The sequence below is a fragment of the Engraulis encrasicolus genome, chromosome 18 (genome assembly GCF_034702125.1).
Source record: "Engraulis encrasicolus isolate BLACKSEA-1 chromosome 18, IST_EnEncr_1.0, whole genome shotgun sequence".
Taxonomy (NCBI): domain Eukaryota; kingdom Metazoa; phylum Chordata; class Actinopteri; order Clupeiformes; family Engraulidae; genus Engraulis; species Engraulis encrasicolus.
Window position 1 is genome coordinate 7058903 of NC_085874.1, and position 12545 is coordinate 7071447.

The window sequence follows — 12545 nt, forward strand, 5'->3', positions numbered from 1 at the left end:
AGGTCAAAGTGGGATTAAAACTTGCAACCTCCTGAATCTTCAAACCAGCACCATAGCCACTAAGCCAAGCAGCTGGCTGTAATTAGTTCTCCAGCAAAACAATATGACATTGGCTAAAAGTGTTCTACAGCAGAGTTCAAGAATCCTATTCAAAGGTGGCAGTTGAGAATGGAACCCTTAATTGGCAACACCTGTCCTGGGGCCGGATTCACAAAGAATCTTAAGAAGAAAATAGTTCTTAACTGGTACTTTTCTCTTAACTTTTGTCTTAAGTCAAAAGTTAAGAAGATTCCATATTCACAAACAGACTTCTTAAGTTGTTTCTTAACTTTCTTCCTAAGATTTTACCTAAGAAAAAAAGTTAAGAATATTGAGATTCTTGAAGACTATTTTCTTAAGATTTGTCTTAGTTTTCTTCTTAAATTTAAGACAACCCTACACCCTGTCTTAACAGTCACGTGTTATTTATTTGAACCCATTTTCACAAAACACAATTCAAAAAGATATATTTTTTAATATAACATATGATTATTATAAATGTTTTGTGACTGTGTGTAATATTTTTTTTTCAGTTAGTCTACAAGCTTGTATTCTGGTTCTGGCTATTACAGTTGGTATTGTGCAGGTAAAGCACACTGCTAAGTCATTCCAGCTCTTATTTTTTGAACGGCTATTGTTCAAAAACTATAAAGAGTTGGCACATTACTTGCACCAGTCAGAGTCAGATTCCAGACCTCTCTAACAAAAGTTCAAATATTTTTTTAGGTTAAATAGTTCAGTCAAAAAATATCTTGAGACCTATGCGCTAACCTGTTAACACACAAACTTCTAAGTGAATGGGCAAATCCCATAGGGATTTTTAAACTACTGTCATTCAAAAACTATAAATAGACCTAATTGGCATATGAAACTTGCACCAGTCAGTAATATTCAGGATTTCCGGACCTCTCTAACAAAGTTTCTAAACCAAGTTTATAGGTGAAGGTGCTCATGTTTTATGATTGAAAAGCTTTTTCACCTTCTGGTCTCCATCTGAGCATTCCACCATTGTTTTCTATGGGGAACAAAAGTCTTGCTGGGGCAAGCCCACTTAACACATTTGATTTGCATATTCACTGCTATGCTATGGTACACAATTGTATGTTCTCATAACAATGAGTCCAAACTAAGTGGGGTGCCTATCTGAGAAAAGGATAAGTAGAACTTTCAACTCCTGATTACTGACAAAACTGAGCCACTCATTTGACATATTCGACTCTAAACGGTAACACTTCACTTGACGCCGGTGTCATATGCATGTCATTAGTGTCATAACAGTGTCATGACACAGTCATAGATAAGTCCTAAACATTATGTCCATGTTATAAACATTTTATGACTGTTGGCCTTAAGTGACATTCGGTAAAGACAACCGAATGTCACTTAAGGCCAACAGTCATAAAATGTTTATGTCATGAACACAGTGTTTATGACACATGCATAACTGTGCCATGACACTGTTATGACACTATAATGACATTCCTATGACACCGGCGTCAGGTAAAGTGTTACCCTCTAAACTCACATCAAAGCCGTCACCAGAATCACAGTTTAATATAGCTATGTTTAGATATTGGCGACACTCCAGGATGCTGAAACCATGTTTTGTGTCAATACTGGCACATCCTGCAAATCTTCTGCTGTAGCTTATCTCTAAAAACAGCAGGACACTGCCCATTTAGCTTTCGTGCATCACCAGCATTGTGGAGTGGTCATAGTAGGAGAGCTGTTTCTGTGGACATTGAAGTAGGCCTAGCGTTCATGTTTCCCCCATTTAGGCACATCACTGATTTAGGTTTAAACCGTGTTCTATTTTAATTGGTTCACTGTTGCATCCATTCATTGGCCTATATTATTACTTCGACACCCATTTCCTCTCAGATTTTTTAAATCAATTTTTCAACGTAGGCCTGATTTTAAAAAAATAATTTAAAAAATGGTCATGAGATTCCATCATGCACATAATAATCCCCAAATATACCATAATAGACCACACACCTAGGAAATGAAATGGTGGTCAAATGTTTTTGTAACAATTTTAACAATGTAAAGTAATGACCTGTTTTTCTTGCTCACCTGACTCCCGCCATCTGGTAGGCCAGTTTTATAGAGTTCTTCAGCGTTGACGTCAACTTGTATGCGGCGTTTGGACTACCGGTTCCCTGGCGATTTTTTTACATTGCAAAACGCCATAGAGATTCAGGTTTGGCAAAAATATAAGTTGCACGGCAACAACGAACATTAGCGTGTCCCCGCATCCCTTTCTCATTAGTGGAACGGATCGTATCATCATGTTGGTGTATTCACATGTTAAATCATGACGATTATAATTCAATATTGCTAACCCCTTTCTGATCATTAAAACTTCCGAACTACATACTTTCCTTTGGTTGCCATGGGTACAACCTTCCGCACGTACATGCCGTTAGATACTGGCGCCGTTTCTGTAGTCGCCAAAAGCTTCCGGGTTTAGCATATGGACGCAACATCGTATTTATGTCATAGAGGGTGGAGTTTATCTAGAGAGTTCATAAGCGTGTTTTATGGGAATCGGTCTGTAGGTGTCGCAATTTAGCATTGGTGTGAAAAAGCGGCCATCTTGTTTCAGCCATCCATTCATTTCCTATGCATGGAAGAGTCTCGCAATGCCTTCTCCGAAGAAATCGAAAGATTTAACCTTACGAATGCAGTGTTCTGCAATTAACTGCACGAACTACTACTCAACTGGCGATCTATCTTTCCATCGGTTCCCAAAAGACCCACAAAGGTAATGTACTTTTCCTTTATTTTACTAAATTGCTGACGACAGTTCCCGGTTGCATCGCTCTACTACTGTGGGCCTGCTAGTGCTATTGCGTAGTGTTGAGTACAGCAAAGTACATTTTATACATAAATGTCCCACCGATGGATGGAGTGCATTTATATGACCATTATAAAACAGCATATAGGTATAGGCACTTGGTCATCTTACTTCTCTAAAGTAAAGCTATTGTGAACAAACTAGTGCTTTGTGTGACAAAAAAGCGGCAAAAAAAAGCGGGACCTTACTAACTCAGAATACGGTGTGTGTTTTTGTTGTCTATTGTGTTGTGTTTGATCAAGTTCGGATGTAGAGCGTAATGCAATTACGATGGGATGTTGTTTTGTTGTATGCAATGGTTTATCGACCTTTGCAGTTATTGGAATTTATATTGTTGAAGCAACCTGATTAGCGGAGCTCTGTAAATCGGGCTAGAGGCCCGCCCGTTGTGTAAATCGAGGGTTTTGTTTACGTGTATTGAGTGTTGTTGAATTTTTGCTGGATTATTTTTTGTGTAATGCAATGGACACTATGCCTACAGTTGTGTTTCTTTGCTAGAATTACATCAATGGTGCAGCATCGTCCTTTTTGTCTTGGGACAGACGAGACAGCTGTGGCTAAAACTATACTGCCATGCCAAAGACGCTATATTGTATTGCAAGCAATGCTTGAAATGTACACATGGTTTTCACCCGTGCCTTGAAATACAGACACGTCTACATCACTCGCCATCGCATATTATTATCAAATTTTGGCTATACTATTATCTGTGCAACCGGTTTGAGCGTGATCATGAGGTTCTTTCCCTCCATTTTCCGCCTCGCATCATCTACGAAACTTCACTTTGTTGTCTTAGATTTGTGTCACACCGAGCAACACAATAGGCGATTACCTTTCCTTTTATTCTCTTATGTGCATCAGGAATGACAGTATGACAGTATCTCTTAGTATATACAAATAGGAGTCGTGTGTCGTGTTTGTATCGCATAGAACTATGGAAAGCTTTTTTTTTTAAAGAACTTTAGGAGGTCCATGGAAGATGAGCTTGCGCTTCAAACAGGGGGTCCGGTCTCTATGCTTAAAATTATGGAGGGCTTTTGTAGATTGTAATACACTGCTACTGATTAAATCCACACAATAATCACTTAGGTTAACATGAAGATAGCCTATTGACCATTTGCCATACAGATTTAAAGACCAGACAAAAACCAGAATGGCTAAAGAAATTTAAATGATCTATTTAAATTCGTTGATTACTTAATGTTATTTATTGATTAAACTTCACTACAGAAAATGCATGAATTGGCATATACCACAGTAACAGAGATTTCTCTGCATTTTATATGGAAATCAAGTCCTGTTTGTTAGTCAGTTAGCTAGTTGTAAACACCCAGAATGGGCTGAAATGTAGTTAAAATCTAGGAAATTGCATCTAAGACATACAGAAACACAAAATACTGACATACAAAGTTTTGACACACACCCTATGCAAATGAGGTGTTCCTTATTTGTTTTCCCCAAGATGGTGTCAACCCTAATTGTGTAGTAGTAATTTGCACGTTGAATTAAGTCTGTCTTTGACCTCTGTGTGTTTGAACTCAATGTTTCAGGTGTGCGAAGTGGGTCCAGAATCTGCGCAATGCATCCCTACGCAGGATTACGCCTGAACGGTTGAATAAGAACTACCGTGTGTGCAGTGCCCACTTTGATGATAGCCAAATTAGATGGCGATACAATGTGTATGTATGATTTAACACTCAACACAACACATACTGTTTGGGGAGTAGCCTCACAGATGGGGTTGCTAGCGGGACTATTCACTATTTGCTGAAAATTCTCAACTACATCATAACAACAGTGCGATGACACTGCAGAGAGCCTTAAAGGACAATTTTCAACATTGAGCCCCTTTTCTGAGTCCTTTGCAATGTTTTCGAACCCCCCTCACCGTTTATTTCATGTTTCCTGCTTTGACTGATTTTGCCTCAACCAGCTTTAGAATGGCCGTCTATGGGCATATCCAACTATGTTCCTAAATCTACCCTAATATAAACAATTGTTTTCAATACTGTGCAAGTCAACAAGTGTTCAGGGGTGTTCACTGGTACTCCATAAGAATTATCATAGCGAAACATGGCTTCTGTCATTTTTGATAAGGTATAAATTAAAGAAAAAATATATATTTAAAAAATGTTACATAAGACATGACAGAAACCATATTGCGCTATGAAAATTGTTGTGGGATACTTGTGAACACCCCTAAATACTTGGTGATTTGCACAATATTGAAAACTAATTTTAAGGGTGGATTCAGGAACATAGTTGGATATGCCCATAGACGGCCATTCTAAAGCCGGTTGAGGCAAAATCCAATTTAGCCAAATAACGACAGCAGGAAACATGAAATAAACGGTGAGGGGGGTTCTAAAACATCGCGGAGGACTCAGAAAACGGGCTCAATGAAAACAGTGCAGTTGTCCTTTAAGTAACAGATTTAGAAAGACATAGTCAATTACAATTTTGGTGACAGTAAGGTAGGCTCTGTCTGCGCTGAGGGGTTAATAACGTCTCTCTCTCTCTCTGCATACCTCCCCTGTGCCGCTTGCCCTTCTGTTTCTCCTGCACCTTCCTGGTATAGTGCTTGTAGGCCTCCGTCTTCTGATACTTCTCCAGCTCCCGCATGTACCGCTCTTTGTCCTTCTCTGCCTCATCCAGGTAGCGCTGCCAACACAAAGAGGAGAGAGAGGGGGAGAGGGAGAGATAAAGAGAGAGAGAGAGAGAGAGAGATAGGGAGAAAGAAGGAAAGAGAGAGAGGGAGAGAGAGAGAGAAAGGGAGAGAGAGAGAGAGAGAGAAAAGAGAGAGAGCGCTGGAATCAACATGCTGTTCTCGTTTAGACAATAAACGGAGAATTTATTGCTTAAATATGAAACGGCAGCTCGCATTGATGAGTCACAGGAAAGATTATATACTATATTGACTGTTAAGAGATAAACAGAAAACGTTTTTGGAGGAATTTATTGGTGGTAACACTTTATTAGATATGTTAACACAACAACTGCCTTTTACAGAAACTTTTGTCAAATAACACAAGACATGTGCAATACCAATTGTTATCTGTCATCATTTCACAGACGTCTTGGGCTGACATCTGACGCTGTGCCCACAATTGTCAATGCCCCAAACCCACCTCCACCTCTGGGAAAGCGTAAACCCCCAAAGGAACGCCACGAGTTACCAACTAAGCGAAGGAAGACAGCTCTCTGTCCTCCATCTGAGGAGTCCACTGGGGATCAGACTGGCGACTCTCCTACCGCCGAAGACTCCACACTCCCCACCTTCGAAGACTCCACACTCTCTCCTTCCTGTGAAGACGATGAGGATGTGAACCGCCTACACATGAACCTCAAGACTCTGAAAACTCAGGTCAACAAACTGCGGTTCAAGATTCGGGGGATCAGAAAAGCTTCTAGCAAGGCAGGGAAGAAACGGGTTGTGCTGCAAGAACTTCAGCATCTGCTTCCAGCAAGAGCCTTTGCGTTTGTCAGCACCCAGCTGCGCTTGAGCCAGAGAGCTCGTTCCAGGTGGACCACTGAAGACAAGACCTTCTTTTTGTCACTATGGCATGCCAGTCCAAAATGTTATCGGCTTCTTGCCCGAGTTTTTACTATGCCCTCTGTGAGCACTCTGAAAAGAGTCATCAAGGCTGTTGACGTCCAGCCTGGGTTCAACGCCAACATGCTGTCAACATTGGGAAAGGCCATGGAGAATGCAAGGCCTATCGACAAGATTTGTGCCATAGTCACAGATGAGATGTCTTTAAAAGAGGCACTTCACTATGTTGAAGGTTCCGACCGAGTAGAGGGCTTTGAAGACTTTGGTGGAGGTCAACGTACCCACTATGTGGCCAACCATGCTTCAGTTTTTATGGTCCGAGGGATCTTCACGAAGTGGAAGCAAGTCTTTGGGTACTGTCTTACAAGTGGGCCAATACACCATGTTCGGCTGCAGTCCCTCTTGCTTCAGGGAATCCGTGAGCTGAGAGAAGCAGGATTAGAGTGTGTTGCCTTTGTCTGCGACCAGGGTGCTGGTAACCGTGCCATGCTGAGTCGTCTTGGAGTTTCCAAGGAGCAGCCATTCTTCCAGGTTGATGGTGTTCCGGTGTTTTGCCTTTGGGATCCACCTCATCTGATAAAAAACATCCGGAACAACTGGCGTAAACACGGCTTTTCTTTGGACGGTGCCAACATCACTTGGGACGTTATGGAGGCACTGTATGCGTACGACAGTGCGCAAGACATTAGGATGTGCCCTCGCCTGACAAAGAAACATGTTCATCTGCCCCCATTCGCCTGCATGCGTGTAAGGTTAGCCACGCAGGTTTTAAGTCACTCTGTTGCCGTGGGCATAACAGTTCTTGCTGGGATCAAGGGCCTTACAGGCCAGCAATGGGAGAGTTATCAGGCAGCTGCACGATTGTGTGAGAATTTCAACTCTCTATTCGATTGCTTCAATTCCAAAGAGCTGAAAGACTCCACAAAGTTGAAATGTGCCGTCAGAGATGGATCCTCCCACTTTGCATTCCTGGACAGCTGCATGGACTGGCTTCCGCGTCTCACGCTGTCCGATGGCAAGGGTCTGAAGAAGATCCCATGTGTTGAGGGGTGGGAGCACAATATCACATGCTTGAAGATGCTGTGGGCAGAGCTTCGCAAACGCCAAGGAGTGTCTTACCTGCTGACAAACCGTCTAAACCAAGATTGCCTTGAGAACGTATACTCAAGCATCAGAGGTTTGTCGCACACCTATTAATCAAGTTATTAGTTTTCTATGTAACACACATGTTGCTGGCACAAAATGCAATACACATTTACTCACTGTAAATCAATGCAGTTGTTGCTTCCTTTAAAAACAGTATTTTGTTTGTTTTTCAGCCCGTGGTGGCAATAGATATAACCCTGACTGTGTGGAGTTCCGATCAGAATACAGAGCTGTGGCAACAGGACTGTTGTTCAGCATTTCAGACAAGGCTAATTGTGAGCTCGACATGGACACGTTCCTTCTTAAGTTCAATTCTTTTGGGAGCCGCCAGGTTGCACCTACTGTGCAGAGGATCGTGTCCGAACATGATTACGTCGGACTCTGCGATGGCGGTCGTGAGTAACTGTTGATCATGTGCAATTCCTAAGCTCCAAACGCTGGCATGCATATCTAAAAAAAAAAAAAAAAAACCTCAAACATGGCTCATGTCAAAATACATGTCAACATCTTTTAAAGTTGAACTGTGATGTAAAATGTGTCCCAATACTTTCAACCATGAACAATGAACATATTGTCTTGTATCCTTGACAAAGATGACGCAGTTGGCTGTGCTGAAGTCAGGGGGACAGAGCAGCTGTCAGAGTCAGGAACACCATCTGGGACCAGATATCTCAAAGAACAGGTCTAGAAAAAGAGCAGAACAGAACGGCAATAACACTTTCATTCTCACACATCTGTTTTAAACTACTGCATTGCATAAACCAGTGATTGAGGTGTTTACCTACTTACAACTGAATAGATTTATTCTGTGTTTCAGTACAATTTCCAGTGTGTACCATTGTTAATGTCATCTTTTCTTGTATTGTTACTGTTTTGTAGCCCTTTGACGCTGTGAGGCCCGACGATGCCATATCTATGGATCAAAACTACTGCTTCAGAGTGGCAAGTGAGTGTCTTGAGTAATATGTAATGTGTTTTGCTGTAGACATATGCCCATTCATCATTCTTTCAGTCAAACACACTAGCAAGCATACCTACATTGTTCACACACCTCTTCTGTCAATAGCTGAACACTGGTGGTACATGTCTGACACCAAGACTTCGTAAGTGATGTAACAAGATGTACAGTGTTTAACCCAAATAATGTGAAGTAATATACTAATTTCCCTTCAATTACCTTATATCCTTCACAAAGATGATGAGGCGGACTGCACTCAGGTCAGGGACAGAGAGCACCTCTTGAGTAAGTCAGGCAGAGAAGTCAGCAGGGACCAACTGTGCACTACCACGTCTTTGGAGGACAGCTCACCGGGGACCAGCCATCTCCAAGAACAGGTCTAGAAGATGAGCAGAAATAGTATAGGGTTTTCATTCTGACATGCATGAAGATTTCAATTGATTTCACACACACACAACACAGTGACACTGACCTAGAACAAGCACAGAACTACATTAAGATCAACATTCTGTCATGCATCAATTTCTACTATTGCACATTACAATGATTCGGGCATTCTGACTGTTACAGCAACACTTTCATAAGATATTTGGAAGACTGTCTAACATGCTATCTACAGGAACAGGTCTAGATAAAGAGCAGAACAAGAGCTGGAATAAAAAGTTCATTCTCACACACATCTGTTTTAAACCTACTTACAACTGAATAGATTTATTCCATGTGTTTCAGTGCAATTTCCAGTGTGTTCCTTTGTTAATGTCATCATCTTTTTTGTATTGTTACTGTTTTGTAGCCCTTTGACGCTGTGAGGCCAGACGATGCCATCTTTATCGATCACAACTACTGCATCAGAGTGGCCAGTGAGTGTCTTGAGTAATATGTAATGTGTTTTGCTGTAGGCATATGCCCGTTCGTCATTCTTTCAGTCAAACACACTAGCAAGCATACCTACATTGTTCACAGATCTCTTCTGTCAATAGCTGAACACTGGTGGTACATGTCTGACACCAAGACTTCGTAAGTGATGTAACAAGATGTACAGTGTTTAACCCAAATAATGTGAAGTAATATACTAATTTCCCTTCAATTACCTTATATCCTTCACAAAGATGATGAGGCGGACTGCACTCAGGTCAGGGACAGAGAGCACCTCTTGAGTAAGTCAGGCAGAGAAGTCAGCAGGGACCAACTGTGCACTACCACGTCTTTGGAGGACAGCTCACCGGGGACCAGCCATCTCCAAGAACAGGTCTAGAAGATGAGCAGAAATAGTATAGGGTTTTCATTCTGACATGCATGAAGATTTCAATTGATTTCACACACACACAACACAGTGACACTGACCTAGAACAAGCACAGAACTACATTAAGATCAACATTCTGTCATGCATCAATTTCTACTATTGCACATTACAATGATTCGGGCATTCTGACTGTTACAGCAACACTTTCATAAGATATTTGGGAGTTGTGTAAGACAATTCCACTTCACTTTCTAAGATTTCTTGTCTTGTCTTTTTTTTATAGGCCGGTGATTCTGACAAGAAGTGGGATTGCGGGCTACCCGAACCTGTCTTGGATTCACTGGCGACTCCTCATGCCTTCGACCATGCTGGCAATGTGCTTGTCTACATAGCTGGCTACATCGTGAATAAGTTGTTAAAAGTTACTGGTCCTGAAGGCCCCTGCAAGGACTGCAAACTTCTCGCAACACACGTACCCTCTGACGACAGGTACTCTTTCCTGAAAGGCAAGCAATATGCGGACCTTCAGTTGGGCGTGAAGGGCCTGAAAGTGCCACGTACAGAGCTGGTGGACGTCATGGTCGCTCTAGAGTCCAACTTCCTCCAAAACATCGCCTGCCTCATTCACAGTGATGGCCTTGGACAGAGACTATTTCACCGTGGCATGAAGGCTATCAGTGATTGCAGGGAAGTAGTCTGTCAAAGGGACAAGTGCAGGAAATCACTAGAGTACATAGTTAAATTATTCAATAGAATCAGAGTTCACCATGTGCTGCGCGTTGAAAATCAGCGGTTGGTGCAACCAAAACAGAAGCGCAACCGAAAGGTTGTGGTGTTAACTCATCAGTAATGTCAAATAGCACTTCCACGTGCACTTCAGTAAAATGAATAGGCTATTTATAGCATTGTGTATGAATAATAAAAAAAAACATTATCACGTCTTGTGTCTTTTTGTTTTGTTTTTATTCTCATCTATCTCCTTGAGTTCTTTTTCTTTTCTCTCTGTCTGTAACTTTTTTTTTTTTCACGTTGTCTGATTTGTTGATTTCATATAATAGCCTATAAAAACAAAAGGCCCATTGAAGGATGTATGGCTGATCATGAACACCATTGTATAATGAAATGAAGTAGGCCTATTTTAATGCAAAGACAAACGACTACCTATACATCCGGTAAGTTTGTGAATTATGTTATAGGCCCTCAATGTTTAACCTAACCCAAAGATGCAGAGTAGACTAGGGCCTACTCATTCTGTATGGGAATGTAGGCCTAAACAGCCAGACAACAGAATAAACAACATATTTACAGTCAGAGACCTTAAAATAAGTGACGCATAAGGGTATACATTTCCTTCAATTACGATATTGGCTAAATGAACTAATCAGAACATTAAACCTAAAGGCCTAACGTTTTTACAGTCCTGAACGACGATCCCGGGGGGCATTTTTATTATCTATTCTGCCCTTTCGAAGACGTCGAATGCTTATTTCCTCCACGAAGGAGGTTTTGCTTGGGGTAGGCTACGGTCGTTGGTCTATCTGTCAACATAACTCAAAACGTTCTGAAGGGTATTTATTAACATTTCTATAGGCTAGTTGGTTAATTCTGGTGGTGGTCTAGATCCAGGATTTTTTTTTTAAATTGCCATTGCCATTGCCATTTAATTTTGACATCACAAAAACAAGGGAAGGATAGACTTGAAAAACAAATAGGATGCCATATAGGGCTATAGGTCCTAATTATTTGTTAAGTAAATCTTCATTAAATCTTCATTGGCTTCCAGGACAACACTCCTAGCAGCCTAGGCCTACAAGTTGTTATCATTAAGATTAGGTTATTAACCTAACTATTAACCGAACTGGTCGGCATAATGGCATAATGTACGCTACCTAGGCCTACTTTAAATCGCACAGGATATCGGCTGACTCGAGATTCACAGCGTCGTTAACTTCGTTCTTTTGATGCGTTTTTTATTTCTGTTTTTTTCCACACACTGCCTGATTAATGCTTAGGCCTATATTGTTTTTTTGCGGTGAAGAAGAACTTAAACCCCTTGCCCTTTTGTCATCCCCCCCCCCCAATCGAAATTTTCACCACAATCCGTCAATAACTTCTTTTTTTTTTTTTTACAATACACTGTAATACACTCGATATAATAACTAGGCCTAGTACTAGCATTGGACAGCAGTGCAGAAAGCCTCCAATGCCTATTCCATTGTGGTTCAGTGTCTGACAATAGGTATATTGGAGCCATACTCTAAAATTAATTTAAAATTCTACAGCTAACCTTACAACAGAAGAATACATGATTTGGTATAAAGCTCAGTCAGTGAAGAGATTCCCGTTGATTCGGAAGTATATTTCTCGGTATTTTACGTGAAAATCAAGTAAATGTCGCCCATTCATCTCTATGTATTTCCAGCGATTTTCACACCAGCCGCCATTTTTTTTTGGAACAACCGATTCCCGGAAGCTAACATGGTTATGAACCCTCTAGATAAACTCCACCCTCTATGTTTATGTCGAAGTTTGACACAAAATGATCAACCATGTCATACCTACAGCCTATTTTTAACACCCTCGACAGTTTGCGGGGGTTCGCTAAGCGCGTGCTTGCACTCGGAGCTTATTTGAAATTTACCCCTATTCATTCCCAATGGAGGCCGGAAGCCGATAGGAACCAGGACGTCCTTAAATGCTAACATGAAAGACTACAATCTACTACATGCTTCCGCTTCCGCTGAA